At 41.0% G+C, this 20764-nt stretch overlaps 1 non-coding gene across 1 annotated transcript; it reads right to left on the reverse strand.

The window, feature by feature from the left end:
• Window positions 1–18324: 18324 nt before the first annotated feature.
• TRNAR-UCU (transfer RNA arginine (anticodon UCU)) lies at window positions 18325–18397 on the reverse strand. Its single transcript has one exon. It is a non-coding gene; the product is annotated as a tRNA-Arg (tRNA).
• Between the last annotated feature and the right edge of the window lie 2367 nt (window positions 18398–20764).

Consider the following 20764-nt stretch of genomic DNA (forward strand, 5'->3'; position numbering starts at 1 on the left):
GCGAGGTTGAGGCCGAAAGTTGCTCGAAGACGGAGGGGGCTCCTTAGCGACTCGTAAGGTGTCGGCGTATCTAACTCCTTCGGCTGAGACCACCATAGCCTCTAATTCAGCAAAAGTTCGAGGATGCGACGCAAAACACAAGTACGACCTATAGGAAGGGGAAATGCCTTCCACAATGGTCTGCACGATTTGATCTTCCGGGAAATGAAGAGCGAATACCCTTGTGTAGAACTTAATGTCCTGGATGAAGTCAGCGAGATTTTCATCCAGTCGCTGTACTCAGTAATAGTACTTTTGGATTAAGCAAGACATGGCTCTAGCCGGAATGAAATTAGCTATCAGATGGGCGTGGAAGTCTTCTTTAGACGATTGTTCAGCTATTGCTCTGAATATCTTGTCCGAGAGGACACCTATGGAGTAAGGGTAAATAATTCGAAGAATCTGAGGGGGAGAAAGAGAAAACACTACAGCGTGATCTTGAAATTCAACTAAAAATCTTAAAAATGAAATGACATCATTAGTAGAATTAATCGAGAATTTAGAAATTCCCCTAAGCAACGTAGCCAAAGGATGAGGCAAACTACTAAACCCAGGTGACATAATAGGTAACGGCCTAGGGGGTGAAGAAGCTTCAGAGACAGTATTATTTAAAAATAATGGTGGAATGGATGCACGACGATCAGGCTCATTTCCTGATGTGGCAGAATTTTGTTGCGTTGATACAGATTTCTACTTCATACACCCTTGGAAGAATCTTCCTCACTCACGATGTTCACGACCGTGGCTTGGTCGGCTTTGGGAGTATCAGCCCCAGTCAACAATTGAAGAACTTTATTTGACATTTCAAGGAGGTGTTCAACAAGGTTACTAGCCTCCTTGCCATAGTCTTCATTTAGTTTAAGAGACAATAGGTCCCTTACTCTATTGTAAAAATGGAACAACCTAGCCTGTACTCTTTTAAGTTGGTTAGGAGATGGATCACTCACTTCAAAAAAACTTACTACAGAAGCTAGCTCGGTGGTGTTGTCCGTGATAGTGGACAGAGCCTCATCAATATCCTTCTCTACCAAAGATGGGATACAAATTGGTAATTCAAGGGATTCCTTAAGCTTAGTGGTATCTGCCGCAACCGTGCCTCCAGATTGAACATTTCTAATAAGTAATTCGTGAATCAATTCCTCCTTGCGAAAGTAGCCGGGATGGAGGACTTCGCGAGGGCCGGACATGATGGCAGAAGTTTACAAACTTAGAAAATAGAAAAAATACCAGCGACTGAGAAAATTGTTAGAGTACCAATCGAATCCTATGTTTAGCCATCAAAAGGGGCTTAATTGAGACCCATTCAACCACGCTCTGCTACCACTTGTTCCGGGGTATTTGTGGACCGCAGAGGTGAAAGAAGGTGCCGGGATGAATGGGTCTAACTACAATGTCAAGAAAAGAATTTAAAACTTAAACTGAAGGTTATATTTTTGAAAAACAACAAACTTAACAACTTTTCACTTAGTGAGATAAAAATGGCATTTCAGGTACAAAATAGGAAAAAATCCAAGATTTCATATCTTTAACACTCTTGGGCTTCAAGCCCCTAGTTTTACAAATTTTGAGCTCCCAGCTCAAATTTACAAACGAGCACAAATGTGTTCAAAAGGCAGAAATCCCCTAATCCATGGAGCACTTGCTCCACCAATTACAATACCGGTATCAGGCCTCCCAGAGGCACTTTTATACACTTGAAAAAGAGCTAACGTGCTCTCAGTTCTCAAGCCTACTCAAGGCAACACCAAAAATATCTTACCAATTTTGGCCTACCATGGCCCAACTTACAAATTGAAACAGGGGTATCTCGTACCCAACATATAGGGCCTTTGTGTAAAAGGAAAAACAGTTAAATAAATAGTGTGAACACAAATGAAAGGAGGCTAATGTTTGCACTCCTAGATATGAACACTTAAAACCTAAGGGGCACTAGGCCGATGAAACAGGTGCTATTCCCAAACTATGGAGGTGACTCGTATAAGAATAAATTAGAACATTGCGGAAGGGAAGAAAACCAATTACAAAATGTAGTCACCTCAGACCAATCTGAAGGGGAGCTCGAGAGGGTACATCACTCTCTATCCCCGATTTACAGTTAAAGATTTTATGAAGTTTTGCATTAGCTGGCAGAAAGTTACATTTTTAGGAATACTAGGTTACATAGGTAATGTTTCGGACCTTTCCCTCAGGTTAAGCTGCGGAGCTAGCAAGAAGGTAAGATGTTATGTGGCCATTACCTTGCTGAAGAACTCCTGCCTGATGAAAGAGGCGCCGCACCCCTCCTGCTTTGACACACACACTTGGTCAGATGACGATCAATTGGCCAAGAGACGAGAAAATTCGCAGTTTATAAACCCTCGGGGAAAGTTCGAGGCCATTCAGGATTAAACTAGCCACACCCTCTCACGTTTATTGGTTGATTTAAAGGTTACACTCATAATCAAAGAAGAAGGCTGTGATAGGTTGAAAACTAATTACAGAAATTTGGGATTGGCTAGATTCAAAACTGTCGGAAAGAAAAGATAAATATTACCAACCCAAAAATAGATGAGCATCAATTAGTAAAAAAACTTAAGGATACAAAACTTCTTTAAATCACAAGTTCATTCGCTTCGCACCAGGGTGCATGATCATAGTTTTTCAGCAGTGACATCTACGGAAGAATGTCCAAACTTCTTTATGAATGGTTAACAAAACATGTAGAAATTCACACAGTACAGGAAACTTCAAAATAATAAAATTCCTTCAGATATTAATGGTGACATCTTGTGAGTAAAGATTTAGGTAGGTCTAGTTTGAAGTTCATGGTTTCTCCAGTAGAGGAGTTCGTTTAGGCACAAGATTTAAATGCAGTGCGTTGGGGTGTACCTCTCGGTACAAATATAATTTGAGGTTAGGCATATACATAATTCTTAATGATGTTGACAGGGAGGGAATATCCATGTAAGATCCATCTGCGGTGTTAAAAGAATATGTTGAAATAAATTAAATAATTAGTATATGTTACATATAGCATACTTTAATAATATTTTATATCGATTTAAAGGTGGCGTCCGCGGTATGTTCAATCTCTAACATAAGTTTCACCCGGTGGGTACTGAACGTTTTACCGACTGATATACATGAATTCACTTTGGAAGCTCTTAATCTGTTCAAAGATCTCTAGCGTCACTTGGAAATTTCATTAGTCGGAGTTGACGTCCTGATAAATTCCTCAATCTCCCCTTCAGTCATTGACCTTCAGAAATTGCTGCAGGCAAGCTCCCCACTCCATTGCCAATCTCACTGCTCACATATTCTGGCACTGCAGTAAACATTTCAACGCCTTGCTTAAAGATTTAGAATGAAAATTTTTTTCAGCCTGTTTCCAATTATTCGACTGGGTCTGGAATGGAATGTATGAAGCCCTCCCCATCCATCGGCGAGGACAGGAACTACGCCGGCTGCTGAAGCCTGTCACATTCTTCTGGGGAAATGATTAATGAATGAGAAAGGAAATTAAAGGATTTTTAGGGATTCGAAATGAGTACATAAAGACACTACCTGTACTTCCTAGGAGTGACATATCTTTGGATATCCTTCTGTTATGCGTGATCGATACATTAAACCCAATACAATCCAATCTCCATTTCAGTTTTCTGACACAAGTACACACTAGTTCCAAGCTTTGGACCATAACAATAACAAAGATTGCTACATAGCCTTCTTCTTTCCTTCCTGTCAAGTTTTCAGTGAAACGTCTGAAGAATGGGAAGATTTCCGAGTGTTGCCCGAACGGGAGGAGCCTCTGCTCCAGTTACTCGTCTGAAGACTGAATATCTTACGTAGATGTTCATGCACCATAACTGGATAAGCATTGAGCTCCAGCAGTTCCAAAACTATCCTCAAAATCTTTGGTGACAATGTTATTCCAGCCAAACTGGCTAGTATAAGAAATTCTTGTTGTTGCACAACTTCCACCGCTGCAAATCATACCGGCGTTCTAAATAATACGCAAATGTAGTGTTGAGTGACTTTTAATTTAAGTTTATAACCATAGAGTACTGACTTTTATACCTATGCCTTTATTCTTGTTGTCACCATAAAACCTATCTGTGTCGGTGCGACTTAAAGCCACTAGCAAAGAATGACTTTTTTCCCTTCTGTGTAGTACATAATGCATAGAAGAGGCCGGCACACTAACCCCTGAGCAACGGATGCTCCCCTAAAGGATTTTCAATCAGTCAATACTGATCTGCATTTAGGGCAGTCGCCCAGGTGGCAGATTCCCTATCTGTTGTTTTCTTACCCTTTTATTAAATGATTTAAACGATTTCTTGCTTCCCTTTAATATTGCCGATCAATTTAACTACCGTAATGTATAAGCTTCCACACACCTTGAGCATATTTGACAATATATTATCAGTCTATCGCATATAATACTACAACAGATCCACTAACAATCATGATTCAAATCAAAAACATCCAAGGGACTGTAAACATTATCATGTGCTAGCCGTACATTCAAAGCTGAAACGCCCATAACATGGCGATGCGTGAAAGCGTTCAATATTCCACATAACATCAACTAACTCTGTGAGTCTAGATAAGTAACATTAAAGTCTTTGTTCTAATATTATCAGAAAGAATGCTTTCCCAAAGCTTACATGCAATGCATGTCAAACTCACTGGCCTAGAATTTTCAGATTTATGTCGTTCATCCTTTCCTTTATACACAGGGGCTATTTTAGCAACTCTCCATTCATTTGGTATAGCTCCTTCATGCAAACAATAATCAAATAAGTACTTCAGATATGGTACTATATCCCAACCAATTGCCTTTACTGTATCCCCCGAGACCTTATCAATTCCAGCTGCTTTTCTGGTTTTCAACGTTTGTGTCAAACTGTAAAAGTCTTCATTGTCATAGGTAAATTTTAATATTTCTTAAGTATTAGTAAACTCCTCTATCTGGACATTATCCTTGTAAGCAACAATCTTTACATTTTGCAGACTGAATACTTCTGCCTTTTGAAGATCAGCGCATACAAACTCCCCTTGTTCATTAATGATTCCTGGAATGTCCTTCTTGGAACCTGTTTCCACCTTAAAGTACCGGTAACAATTCATACTCTTCCATTGTTTACTACAATTTGCATGACCGCCAGTTATGCTTGCCATCATGTTATGCTTTTTTTTTGCAAGTTGCTTTACGTCGCACCGACACAGATAGTTCTTATGGCGACAATGGGACAGGAAAGGGCTAGAAATGGGAAAGAAGCGGCCATGGCCTTAATTAAGGTACAGCCCCAGCATTTACCTGGTATGGAAATGGGAAGCCACGGAAAACCATCTTCAGGGTTGTCGACAGTGGGGTTCGAACCCACTATCTCCCCAATACTGGATACTGGCCGCATTTAAGCGACTGCAGCTATCGAGCTCGGTCATATTATCCTTAGCTCACTTATTTTCTATATTCAATTTCCTAGTAGGTGTCTTCAATTTCTCCTTACTCCCACAGCTATTTCTAACTCTATTTCTTTCCAATCTGCACCTCCTTCTTAGTCCCTTTACTTCCCTGTTATAATATAGTGGATCCACACCATTCCTTACCACATTTAAAGGTACAAACCTATTTTCTCATTCCTCAACAATTGCTTTAAACACATCTCAGAGTCTGTGTACATTTTGATTTACACCGTTTTCCACCGATCATAGTTACTTCTTACAAACTCCCTCATGCCTGTTTTATCATACATATGGTACTGCTAATATTCCTAATTTGAATACCTTCCTTTCTTTCACATTTATTTTTAACTACCACAGAAACGGCTTCATGATCACGAATGCCATGTATTACTTCGGTTTTTCTATAGAGCTCATCTGGTTTTACCAGCACCACATCCAGAATATTCTTTCATCTAGCTGGTTCCATCACTTTCTGAATCAGATGCCCTTCCAATATTAACTTATTTGCCATTTGTTGGTCATGCTTTCTGTCATTTGCATTACCTTCCCAATTATCATTTCGTAAATTGAGATCACCCGCTACAATCACGTTCCTTTCCATATCGTTTCCCAGATAGCCGATTTCTGAATCTGCGTCAGCGCTACCCTTTGTCGGTCTGTACAATCCAAAGACATCAAGTTGCCTAATATCTTTAGAAATGAGCCTTACACCTAGAATTTCATGTTTGTCATCTTCAACTTTTTCGTAGCTTACAAATTCTTCTTTCACAAGAATGAATACTCCCCCTCCTACCATTCCTACCCTATCTCTACGATAAAAGTCAGTCGAACCAGCTCTGGCAGAAAAACTAGTCTTCTTCACAATAGCCGAGCGGTTATTATCAACACGCTTTCTCACAAATTAGAATCAACACTCATGCATCAACTAATATCAAGAATGAGTGTCCCTTTTCGACCAGTAGCATAACAAGAGGCAACAACCATAATTTCAATTAAAGGATACAACTACTTTTGCTCTGTTGAATATCCATTCTTCACTTTTAGAATGGAAATTAAGAAGAAAGCCGGATTCGAATAATATGTGCTTTAATAATTATAATTATGTCAACATATCGTCTTCTAGAATGTTAAACAACCTTATATTTTAAAACAAATACTCATTCATAGGGCGGCCACAAGAGACAGTTTAGCATCAAAGATTTGTATGCAGGATTGCAAAAAGTTTCGATAAGGCATCAGTTTATTACGACCACAACCAGTTTGAAAAGGTTTTAACCAGATTTTATTGTATCCTAAACAAAAACAAATGTTCTCTAGTATATTTTTTAAAAATTGAACATAGAAATAAGATTTTAGCCATAGACATTCAGACTAGGCTTGAAAAATGGAAAAGACAGTCAATAAATTTTAATTTTTATTCGTACGATCTCTTTAACAGTAAATAATCATTTCAGCCATGGCGATTTCTTGGACATTTTTATTACACAAATTCTCAGACTATTAATTAAGAACATGTAATATGGACTTATTTAACTCTGTATAATATAGTATCTATGTAACATTTTGTAGAAAATCAGATCCTGATTAATGATTAAGATGTACGAGATAAGGCTGATGATGCTCAGCTAGAGGGTGAAACATGTCTCAGTAATGTTATTATGACAAGGTATAAATCTTAATTATAAGAACTTTACATTGTATTGAATAGGTGTTTTTTAAAATAAATACACATGCTATTTGGACCTAACGTAAAATTCAATATGGACCAACAATGAGAATGATTACATGTAACACACTCCAGTACTTGTGAGAAAATTTCTGCGTGCATTACATCATTTCTCAGCCATGAATCAACTCCTATTACAATATATGGTAAGTATATACAGTATCTATGCCGGCTCCGTGGTGGTGCCGGCCTCTTACCCCGAGGCCCTGGGTTCGATTCCCGGCCAAGTCAGAGATTTTTACCTGGACCTGAGGGCTGGTTCGAGGTCCCCTCAGCCTACGTGATTAGAATTGAGGAGCTATTTGACAGCGAGATAGCGTCCCCTTTCTAGGAAGCCAAAAAGAACAGCCAAGAGAATTCGTCGTGCTGACCACACAACACTTCGTAATCTGCAGGATTTTGGGCTGAGCAGCGGTCGCTTGGTAGGCCAAGGCCTTTGAAGGGCTGTACTGCCATGGGGTTTGCTTTTTATACACAGTATCTATTAAATTACTTCATTCTATTCCTTTCATTACAATACTGGTACTTCTACAGTTCAGCACTAACATATTTATGTCATCCCTACTTGAGTTCCAGTGCCCTGTACCCTTATCACCGCTCCCTAGGCCACCCCGTTTCTCTCAATATACCACCCTATAACCCTTCTAAAGAAATTTCCTAAGTTATATGTACCACTGCATTTATATAAATGATATTTCTTCATGTAATCTAAATGGCTATATCACATTATATGCTGTTGACACTAATATCTTCTATACGGGCAAAAGTAAGGACACAGTTTTAGAAAACATGCAGCAGGACATACTCACTCTCTTACACTGGTACCACTGTAACAAATTGACAGTGAATCTGCAGAAAACTAAATACATACTTATTTCAAAACAAAAAGTCCTTCACTCAAATAGTGATAAATTGCTAATAAATGATACGGAAATAGAAAAAGTAAATAAAGTGAAATATCTTGGATTAATTATTGATGAGAACCTGACCTGGAATGACCATGTTGAATACATAACTAAGAAAATTGCTCCAGTTGCTGGGTTACTAAAAAGACTTAGATATTTAATCTCTAAACACCTCCTCTTACAAATTTATTATTCACTAGTACATAGCCACTTGCAGTACTTATGTGTAATTTGGTCACATTGTATAAAGTCTTCCCTGAATGAACTAATGGTGATACAGAACAGGGCAATAAGGAACATATTTAACTTACCATTATACACCCCAGTAAACGACCTATACACTCAGACCAAAATTCCACCTCTCAGCATAATTACAGAGCTTAATTCTGTCTTACTAATGTATAAAATAAAAAGAAACATTATATTTCACAACACTACTTTAATAACCAATTCAGACAACCACACGTATCAAACTAGACATGCAGATGACTTGGCCTTTTATCACATCCACTCTTCTAAGTATGGGAAGAACAGTTGTAAATTCTCAGCAATTCAAGCATATAACAAACTTCCTGCTGATGTAAAAATTGCCCCTACTATAATAACTTTCAAACGAAAGGCAAAGGAAAATCTATGGAATAGATACTTCATAGGTGAAATATAAATATGTAATGTTTAAAACAAACACTCGCCCCACTTTGTCAATCCTGTTGCATTGTTACTCACTTGTAGTACTAAGTACTGTAGTTTAAGTATCTTAGTATAATTAAGGAATTATAGAATAGTATTTTATTTTTATTTTTTACACTTTCTGTATTGATGTCTCTACTTTTAATGTTTAAGTCACCTGATTATATCATTGTACGTATTCAGAGTTTGTAGATCTGCCATTGAATATATTATTCATTGTACAATTCCTCTGTATGAGCCTTTGGCTCATTGGAATTAATTATTGAAATAAATATCTATCTATCTATCTATCTGAGCGCAGATCCCTATCTCCTACCTACCCATTAAGATCTAGAGATCTAACTCCCATTTCCCCACATACCCACTCCATAATCTCATTTAAATCCCCAATCACCTTCCAGTCGGTATGCCTCCTACACAGTATTCCACTAATAACAATCTCCGCTTCCTTAAACTTACCCATGCTGCATTTACCAGATCCCACACATCCCCAACTATGTTGGTACTTGTACCTGCTTGTCTTATGTTGTTAGTACCAACGTGAAGCACTACCACCTTTAGGTTTAGAATCACCATTAAAGAAAGTGTTAAACTTGGCATGAAAACGTTAGTCATATATAACATTGAAAATGGGAGAAAGTTGACGTGCCTGACCTGGTGACATGTGAACGTATTCTACAAAGCTAGAGGAGGGTGCAATGAAATTATGATGCAAATAACAATAATGGAACATAATTTAGAGTATGTTTATGGGCAAGCAGGAGAAGGTAAAGAAAAAAGTACTTGTGTTATTTCTAAATAAAGAAGATTTTTGAGTTGGTACTGTACAAGCTAAAACACTTTTATAATAATAATAAGTATAGTGCACAAATATGCAAAGTACATTTTGAGATCAAAAAGTTCTGTACAAAAAAAACTTTGCACTGGTACATTTTCTGCACTTCACAGAGACGCGTAAGATCATGGATATGTTTTTAGACTTAGAAGATGAGAGCAAGTTCATTTCCACAATTCTGTGATCTTTTGTGTAGCAGAAAAAATGTATGAGTGAAAAGTGCGGTTGTCTGTAATCCTGCACACGAGTGTAGAGGTGTGATTAAGTATTTTTCATGAAGAAAAAATACAATACTAATGGAATGAAACAAAGATTTGTTTACAAATTAATCTGCAGACATAGGTTGGGGTGAATTAGTTATACTCGGTATAATGGAGAATGATAGGGAAAGTACAAAACGTGCTGTTGAGTTGTTTTCTGGTTTACATGGCAACTGAACACAGCATCGGCACAAGTACTACTCCTCAGAGGAAATGGCTGGGTCATCATTTAATTCGAGGGCCAATCTATCACACTTGAAGGAGAGTAACTCTTGACCAAGTGCTGACTTCACATCAATATCTATCACATTATTTTTCCCATAACCAACAATTTCCTGTCTGCATCAGCCCTTGTTTGAAGCCATTTCTGATAAGCCTTCTTTTTATGTTTACAAGCTGCTCTCACTTCATCATTCCACCAAGATCTTTGTTTCTTCCCATTTTTACACACAGTTGTTCCTAGGCATTTCCTTGGTGTTTCTACTACAGCATCCCTGTATGCCACCCATTCTCTTTCTATATCCTCAACCTGCTCACTATCCACTGTTTGAAACTTCTCTTAATCATATACATGTACTTCTGTCTAATTTCCTCAGCTAGAAATTTTATACTCTCATTCATTTGTAGACAGATTTCACTTTCTCTATCTTAAGCCTAGAGATTCTTGGATCACTACAGATCAGACAGTGGTCTATATCATCGAAAGATCCCTGAAAATCCCTTTCCTAACATTTCCTGAAGTGGTCCTGATATAGTCTATTATGGACCTGGTTGTGGTCCTGATATAGTCTATTATGGACCTGGTACCCATATCCTCCCATGTGCAGTAGTGAATAGCCTTATGCTTGAAGAAAGTATTCGTAACTGCTAATCCCATACTAGCACAGAAGTCCAGCAAACGCTTCCCATTGCTATTAGCTTCCTTGTCTTCCTCACATTTACCAATCACCCTGTTGTATCCTTCAGTTCTATGTCTAACTCTCGCATTGAAATCGCCCACTAGCACTATTTTATCTTTGCTGTTAACCCTGACTATGGTGTCACCCAATGCTTCATAAAACTTGTTAATTTCATCCTCATCTGCACCCTCTCATGATGAAATCACTGAGACAATTCTCGTCCTAATTTCTCCAACTGCCAAATCTTCCCACATCATTTGCTCATTTACATGCCTAAGAGAAACTACAATACGTACAATACTATTCCTGATAAACAGCCCTACCCCACACTCTGCCCTCCCCTTTTTAACACCCCTGAAGTACACTTTATAATCTCCTATCTCTTCCTCGTTATCTCCCCTTACCCGAATGTCACTTACTCCTAGCACATCCAGATGCATCCTCTTTGCTGACTCATCCAGTTCTACTTTGTTCCTTCCGTAAGCCCCATTAATATTGACAGCTCCCCATCGAATTCCAGTTTGTTGTTGTTTCCAAGGAGTCCCTCTCCTGTCAAATTGGAGTGAGACTCCGTTATTCCCGTAGGTCTGAGGCTTGCTTAAAATGTTGTTAGATCGGTAAATTAGTGAAGCAAGATGCTACCCCACTTACACACAGTCCAAGTGAGGATCTCTCCTTGAACGCGTTAGGGACCACGGTGGATTGTACAGTCCTAGCCGCCTGAGCACAACGAGGGCCATGACTCAGATTATGTCCGAGATAATGTAGGCGTATATGGGTTGTTTTATCGGCAGTTTCACAAATGGATGGGAACCGTCGAGAAGGAGAGGGTGCTTTTCCTATTGAGGCAATAGTCAATTCTGCATACTGGAGGCGTACTCCTAGTCGTATGAGGCCATCCTGTAGGTAGGGATTGAAGCGTCCAATTTTGGATCTTCCTGGGAGTTCTCTTTTGTCACTCAGGGCGTCGTACTCGGCGGTAATGCACTCTTGCTGGAACATTCGCATCCAACGAAGTCTTGCAGCTTCCAATTCGCGTGAGGTCAGATGGCTGGTGAGTTTCTCAGTGTCTCTTGCATTATGGATGAAACGTAGAATCCATGTCATCACGTGTAACACCTTCCAGTAAGAACTGTATTTTGAGGCGTCGATGGGAGGTTCCCAGGCACTCATTGTTAGCACCTGCTGGTGCGCCTTTCGGATTTCTGGAAGTGAATTCTCTGGGAATACGTTGGGGGGCCAAGTATCTGGATGTTCGGTAAGCCATGGTGGTCCCTGCCACCACATCACGGAAGACTGAATTTCTTGCGGTGAAATTCCACGTGACACGAGATCTGCTGGATTACTATCCGTGGGACAATGCCGCCACTGATGATCAATCAGATATTCTTGAATTTCCGTGACACGGTTGCAGACAAACGTCTTCCAGCGATTGGGGTCACTGCGTATCCAACCCAGTGTTACCATAGAGTCGCTCCACATCGTTGCATTCGTGACGTCATATTCAGTTGACTTACATTAATATTTTAATAACCCTGAACCCATAAAATCGGCTAGTAGCTCCAGTCTTGGCAGCGTCACTTTCTTTATTGGTGACACTCTGTTTTTGCTGCATGCCAGATGAACCGTAATATTGTCGTCGAGTTGTGTTCTAACGTAGAACACAGCTCCGTAAGCTCTCTCGGATGCGTCGCAGAAAACATGAACCTGGAAAGCGTCTTGTGTTCAACTAGACATCCCTAGCCAACGAGGGACCGTTATGACTGACAAGAGAGATAGGTTTGAAATCCAAATTTGCCATCTTGCTGCAAATTCTGAGGGAAGAATAACGTTCCATTTTATGCCCCTACAGCACGTGTCCTGGAAAAGAATTTTTCCCACGATGGATACTGGATAGAGGATGCCGAGTGGATCGCAAAATCTGGATGTAGTGTGAAGCACCTGTCTCTTGGTAGCGGGTTCGTCTTGCAGCCTGTCAGTGACGTCGCGATGGTCGAAGAGCAGTGAGTCAGACTCGGTGACCCAACTGACGCTCAGAACTGTAGTTTCCCGTTCGATTTCCTGCCCTTCTGCTTTCCATGTATCTTTGAGTAGCACGGAGTTCGTAGCCCACTTTTCCATCGGTAGGCGTATCTGCCGCAACAGTGCTGTCATCTCGTAGTACAAGGTTATAGCCTCGTTGTCACCTTCGGAACTGGCGGCAAAGTCATCCATGAACGTACTCTTGTCAAGCAGTTCCGCAGCCGTGGGGAATTGATCACTGAACACGGTAGACAATTCACGCAGGGTAGCAGAGAGGAGGAAGGGACTACACGAGAGAACAAATGGTAAACGAGTGAATCTGTACGTGATTATGACATCTGTCGTGCACCAAATTCCCTTTTGGTCTTTCTCGGCGCGAAACCAGAAAATCCTGGTTAAGTTCCTATCATTGTCCAAGGACAATTGCAAAAATGCTTGAGTTCCGTCCCCGATGTTCGATCGCTGAAACATCCGGAAACGGATCAGTGTTGACAGTATTTCTGGCAAGAGATTAGGATCTGCCTCCAGACAATCATTGAGGGATGGTGAACCCTTGTCATGGGATGAAGCGTCGAAGACAATCCTCCAATTTGTTGTTCCGTGTCTCTCTTTCTTCACTGCATGATTAGGAAGGTAGAAGATGTCGCCTGTGGTATTTTGAGTGTCGACCATCTCGACGTGCCCTCTCTCAATGTAGTCTATCATTAGAGAGTGGTATATTTCGCGGATCTCAGAACTGCTATTAAGTTTTTTTTGAAGTGTTTGGAAACGCTTTTCTGCGTTGCAGCGGTTTGAAGACGGGCATGCGTCTTCCGTTCTAATCAAAGAAGTCACTCTCCGTCCGTCTTCTGTTCGGTACGTGTCGAGAAAATCTTGTAGAATGGCAGCGTCTTTCGTCGTTAGTGATCGCTCCTGCTGTTCCTTAATTCCCAAGGTCTCCAGGTCCCAGAAGCGGCGAATTTCGTGGTCCAATGCCGTAGGTTCGTCGTTGAAGTCCACGTGATTCACAGCACATGGTTTACAGTGATACCGGATATTTGCCACTTAAAACCCAACCGAATATCGAAGGAAGGAGCACTGCGGAACTTGAAAGGCGAATCAGTTCATCATCTTTCATCACCTTCCAATACTGATCTCCACCTATTAGGATTTCAATAAGGTGATCATGTTCGTCATCCTTGGGAATCGCGAGCTGCAGCTTTCTAATTGGCGGTAAGAAGTGGACATCGTGTGGTACAGCTGGATGTGGTGAGTACGTGTTCTCGCTTTCAAACGCTGAGAGGTTTACTGTAGCGTTTGTCCAAACTTCGGTAATACTGAACTGGATGAGACGACGATTCCTGTATGTAGAGTGAGGTAATTCAAAACCTGTAACGGTTATAGCCTTGTGTCCCACGACGCGTAGCTTCAATTGATTTACCAGTTCCATGCTGATGAAACTGGATTGGCTTTCTGCGTCGAATAGGCAACGTGCACGTTTCCTCAACCCAGTCGGTCCCGTGATCCAAATACTGGCAGTCTGGAGATGCGTGAAGTGAGGCAATTCTACGTCGATCTTTCCTACTGAAACTTCCTGTTCTTCGTTGCAGATTGACACATGATGTGATTTCTTGCATTTTGAGCAAGATACTTTGCTTCTTTTGCTGCAGTCTTTTGTATTGTGTCCTCGCTTGATACACAAGAAGCATCGATGAGCAGCTCGTAGCTTATCAGTTCGTTCCTTAATGTTGGGCACCTTGGAACAGTCTTGTGCCCAGTGGTCTCGTGACTCGCAGAATACGCAGAATGCCGATGGTCCCTTCTTCGTTCTTGTGTCCGTCATTTTCGATTTTGCATTCATATGAAGTCCGCCTCTGTGGTGTAGTGGTTAGTGTGATTATCTGCCACCCCCGGAAGCCCGTGTTCGATTCCCGGCTCTGCCACGAAATTTGGAAAGTGGTACGAGGGCTGGAACGGGGTCCACTCAGCCTCGGGAAGTCAAATGAGTAGAGGTGGGTTCGATTCCCACCCCAGCCAACCTGGAAGTGGTTTTCCATGGTCTCCCACTTCTCCTCCAGGTAAATGCCGGGATGGTACCTAACTTAAGGCCACAGCCGCTTCCTTCCCTCTTCCTTGTCTATCCTTTCAATCTTCCCCCCCCCCCAGGCCCCTGTTCAGCATAGCAAGGTGAAGCCGCCTGGGCGAGTTACTGGTCATTTTTCCAGTTGTATCCTCCGACCCAATGTCTCAAGCTCCAGGACACTGCCCTTGAGGCGGTAGAGGTGGGATCCCTCGCAGAGTCCGAAGGAAAAACCAAACCTGGAGGATAAACAGATTAAGATAGGTAGATAGATTCTTATGAAGCGTAGCAGCTGTGGATGCGAACGTGTCTGAAAAGGTAGTCTCCTCTAATTTTGTATGAGGTCATGGCACTTTCCACCTCGCCATTCAAGAATTCCATAAGTTTCGTAATATGACTTTCTGCGATCTTTCTCTCGTAGAATATATGATCCACCGGCGGACGATATCCTCTGGAAACGTACGTAATATGTTGGGAGCTAACATCCGTTCGTAGTCGTCAACCTTTCCCCCTAATGCTCATAATGCCTGTATGCGTCTGTTACACTCAGTGTAAGTGCTATTTAAGGCATCGGGAGAAGCGTGTGATATCGGTTTCAGGGCTTCGAGATAATCAAGGTGAGCCTTGATTATACGATTCTTGTCTCCGTATCGTGAAACTAGGATCCGTTTTGTCTCCTCGTATGCGGTCGCCAACTATTGGTATTCCACCAACCAAATCCCTAGGTTCGTCCTCTAGGTACCCGCGGAGGAAGATACGTTTGTTGATACTATAAATTGAAGGGTTGCTGTCTACTGATGATTGGAACTGCTGATGAAGGGGAGTTTCACGATATGCATAAAGGGTTGCGGTGTTGGTACGGTACTGCTGGAGTGACTGGAGTGAGGTTCAAACTGGCGACCGATGAGGAAAGTCTCTCTTCTATTACGCGTTTTGCTTTAAGAATTGCCCTCTTGGCTGTGTCAATGTACTTTTCGCACTTAGCGGCATCAGTTTCATATTTAGTTAGTTCTCGCAAGTTCTCTCAGAATTAATGTTGATGCCCCGAGTGTATCTCTCCTAAGCCAGCCTCTTACCCATTCCCTTCTTTCCTCATTTGCTTCTTCTAACGCCTCATTAACCTCTTGCATTAATATGTTTGCAAATGTCTTTAAACTCTTCGTTACGATGTGCTTGCGTCTTGACATGGTGCTACTAATCTACTCCACTGTTTGACTCTACTCCCGTATGAACGATACGAGCGTCAACTCGACCAGACAGTGGTAAAGTAGAGTAACGTGGCTACTATCTACTCCACTCGCCTCGCTACTCTACCCGTGTAAAAACCAGCCCTAAGCTTCGGTTCGTTAGATCGCCACAGCTAACTATCACCCATGCGTTACTCATCGCATATACTTCCTCACCTCGTACTTCTCACTTAATTACATAGATAACAGAGTGCTGGTATTTCATTCCCGTTTATATCTATCTACATCCTTGTAGGAAGACACTACAGGACTGCAATATAGTTTTCTTTGTATTGGTAGATCTCTTAAAATGAAATGCAGTATTTCAGGTTTAGCGTTCTCTTTTGTTGGTTGGAATCGAAGCGTGATCATGGGTCGGACACCACCACTGATCTCCCGAGGAAGCTAATTAACCGGTGAACGATGGGTACGACCGCTGCAAAATTCAACATATTTATGTAATAGTACCGGTAATAATAATAATAATAATAATAATAATAATAATAATAATAATAATAATAATAATAATAATAATAATAATAATAATAATGCTTCGGATCTGCATAGGCTTGGTGGTGACCTAATGAGGATAAAATGAATGAATCAATTAACAGTATGACGGGGTTGATCCTGAAAATGCCGGGCTGAGTGGCTCAGACGGTTAAGGCGCTGGCCTTCTAACACCAGTTTGGCAGGTTCGATCCTGGCTCAGTCCGGTGGTATTTGAAGGTGCTCAAATACGACAGCCTCGTGTCGGTAGATTTACTGGCACGTAAAAGAACTCCTGCGGGACTGAATTCCGGCACCTCGGCGTCTCCGAAGACCGTACAAGTAGTTAGTGGGACGTAAAGCAAATAACATTATTATTATTGATCCTGAAAATTAAACCGGGGCCATCAGACCAAAGACAAGTATTCTATCCATTTAGCCACAAAGCCGGACTTTAATTTGCTAAACCTTAGGCTACCTTCTCCACTGATCAGGGGTTGAGCGTTGGCAGTAGCTTGTGAAGCAGCCCTGACAACACAGCAGGCTTCTCCGTTGGCTATTGGCTGCAGCTCAAAACGCTGAAGGCTTGACTTCACTAAACCAACCATCGAAAAGGGGTAACCTAAGTCTAGTGATAGCCCACGTCTTGATCCCAACATACGCCACTGGAGGTAACGTCAGGACTAGTTATCCGAGGGAGTGTGAGGTCTCTAGTAAGAAGGGCTACGTAAGGCGCTGTTTGTGTCCGCTACATTGCCTTATCAAAGGGACATTCCTCTTACACGGCTACACGCTGAATGAAAGAAACTGCCAGTTCGTACGTTCTTTTTTTAGTGCAGGAGGGAGAAGGGCGTGCGAATATTTTCCTATTGGCTTCTTTCGTAAACACACCCTCTCCCAGAAGTACAGGACTTTTGCCGCATCCGATGTACGCGTAGCCATTGTTGCCAACCGAACGGTTTGAACCGCACATTTACGGTTTTCAACCCTCTACGTAAAGTGTATGGTTCGAATGTGAAACCGTACGCTTTATATGTGGTTTTCCGATATTTTAAAAGGAATAAGTTTTATTATTGGAAATGTTCAGATTTTGTGTACAGTTTGGGGTTTTTTCTCTTGATTGAACATACCTCATTTCCTGGACATATATGGTGTGGCCTCCATTTCTCCAGGGGACCCCCAAACTTTGAATGTTGTGATTCAACTTTGAGCTGATTTCAGATCAACCAAAGAAGCGCCTGAATAGTCTGACACGTGATAATTTTCTGTCTCACTCTGCAGCCGGGATTATCCTACTTCAGACTTTATCAACTGTGGATCTCGTAGTCGGTAGTTGTATGTTTGTTCACACTCTTGGTCTTGGATTAGCCCACACCGAACTCCGCCAATCGTTTCTTAACCAGTGTGAAGTGTGGTGTAACATCAAACATGTAACCACCAATCACTAGGCCTACTGTTCTGCATTTAGGGCAGTCATCCAGATTGCAGATTCCCTGTATGTTGTTTTCCTAGCCCTTTCTTAAATTATAGCAAAGAAATTGGAAATTTATTGAACATCTCCCTTGGTAAGTTATTCCAATCCCCTTCCTATAAACGATTAATTGCCCCAATTTAAAAATCGGCTGATATTGCTATTATCAATTTTCATCCTCCATTTCAGCATCGGACTTTCATATTTGTTTTCCAGACGCAAATTTTTGAAGTTCACTGATAGTTAAAAAATTTGCGTCCCTTGTGGGGATCGAACCCACGACCTTTGGATTAGAAGTCCAACGCGCTATCCCCTGCGCCAAAGGGACTTATTAATCATTCCCTAGTTGTTAATCTTATGAATACATTAATGAGATTTCGTCAAACGTATGAATAATATTGTGATCTAGGTACTTACAAATTATTTCGCGTGATAGTGCAGTGTTTCAATTTGTTGTTGTTTAAGTTACCGTGTATTAAGTACCGGTATATATTATTTTATTTGGCGTTTGTTTTGAATGTTAAATAGGTAAAGATTGCGGTTAACTTCTGATTCCTAAAATAAAGCAGGTCCTTCGACGCTCAAAAAATTATACCTTTCTGTTAAAACACCCAGAAGGGAACTAAAGTACAGGCAGTCGTGGGAGAGTATAGACCGTTGCCTACGCTATAATACAAGGCCTCGAAATGCACTAATGAAAACGGGTGCCACCTTAGTTCACCGTCCAGCCACTAGGATCGCGCTGTTGCCCCCTTGTGCTCGCATGGCCGTGAATGTCTATAAGTAAATTATATCCTAAATAGAGAGAGCTGAATGTTGTAGGTGTCTACAGTTTTAAAACTTTCCTACTCAGGGGCTTCTTTTCGAGTTTCAAAACTTTCTCACTTCTACTTGAGTGGCTCGAAGCAATGTTGTCTAATAGAGGTCTCAGAAATTTTTGGAGTAGAAAAAGAGGTAGTTTGTCGTCTTTACACTCTCTACACTTAATTTCACTGATGAACCTGGTTTTCAGGAAAAACGTACACATTTTTAGTAACTGTCGTCGGGGTAAATACTGCACAGCAGAGGTAACAAATTCCGTCATGCGCTGCAGAAGAGCCACAAACGATGATTTCGGGTATCTGAGGGCTCCTCGATCTTGAAAGCGAATAAGACACAATGTTGGACTTTCACTAGCTGGAGAAGTGATATATTCTAAACAGCCTTCACAGTCTGTTTGTTCTTCTGCCACACGTACTAAGTATCCTACTACCATAGCTAGAGAAATACCAGGTATTGTAGTTGTTGAATCTGAGACAAATTAATCATATTTATGTACTAGCGAACACTTAAATAAAAAAGTATTGTTCACACAGATCTGATGTAATTTACCTTGCAAGGGTTTCGCAATGATGGACATTACGTGTTCAGGAAGCTGCGGAATTTGCATATCATCGCGACTTTCATTCCTTCTATATCTTTCATCCATCTGGCACATTCTTGGTTGTAGTAAACTGGTTCGTACATTGCGGATCTTATTTTCATCCCTCAGCTCAACATTGCCATGTTTTGATCCCGCAATAATTCCTGTATGGAGCGTTGTTTCGATTGCGTTAAGGCATGACCTAGCGTCCATTGTGTCATTGTATCCTGCTTTGCGTCGTAGGTGGCTAAAGAAAAGCTCGATATCATCGCTTGTTAGATTCCTCGTCAAGACATAATGAAAATTTATACTTATGAGGTATTTTACGCAGGCCACAGTGGATTGGGTAGTCAAGACCAACGCCTGATACGTTTCCCTCGTGAATCTTTTCTCTTTCTCTGCATGCATTTGAATGTTCTTGATATATGACAAGAAATCATTTATTAACCAACTGAGGCGTTCATCTTCAATGCTGAAAAATGCCAGTTTGTTCTCATTCCTGGAATATGTCCCATACGAGGTGTTGCAGACATCATGGGCATCGAACCACTTCATAAAATGCTCCATGAAAGAAATTGTTTCTTTTAAACTGTTCCTGTCTTTAATGCTCTCGGGACAAACCACCTCCATACTCTTCAAACCAGCGATTGTTTCAGGGGAAAATACAATTTTGGGATTTGCTACATTCATTTTCTCCAAATTTGTAGGGTAAACTACTTTTCTGGTTAGTTTCCTCACCGGCTTCATAATTGAAGATTTCTGGAGTTTGAAAAGACCTCTCAAATGATCGCCGGTCACGATAGCATTGTTTACAAAAAAGTCTCGTGACAAATGTTGGGATCGCACGTTTTTTATGACGTGACTGGGATCGAAGCTTAGAAACAGAGGCCTAGTTTTATCAGCTGGATGTTGTATCTCATGCGTAATGCTTCCTCCACATAATGTTTCGAACATCGAAACATTTACCTGAGAATTGTCGGTCGCAATTCTGATCACTCTGAAACCACACTCTTCAACAGCATTTAACGCATCCAAGGTTAATTTTGCAAGTTGTGAGCCCGTAATGGATGAAGTGAAATAGAAAGCCACCGGTATTCTGTAATATGTAGAGAGTCCCTTGAACAAAATGCAGAGTAGTTTATTGGCCAACCTATCTTCGATTCCAAGAGCGTCAATGTCAATGTCATTCAGTCCAATAAACATATCTAATTTCCTGTCATACATAAGTTTCGGCTTTATGGACATTTCATCTATTATAAGGGAACCAACCTTTTCGTTATCGTTCACTAACTA

Source organism: Anabrus simplex, chromosome 2, assembly GCF_040414725.1.
Source record: "Anabrus simplex isolate iqAnaSimp1 chromosome 2, ASM4041472v1, whole genome shotgun sequence".
NCBI lineage: Eukaryota > Metazoa > Arthropoda > Insecta > Orthoptera > Tettigoniidae > Anabrus > Anabrus simplex.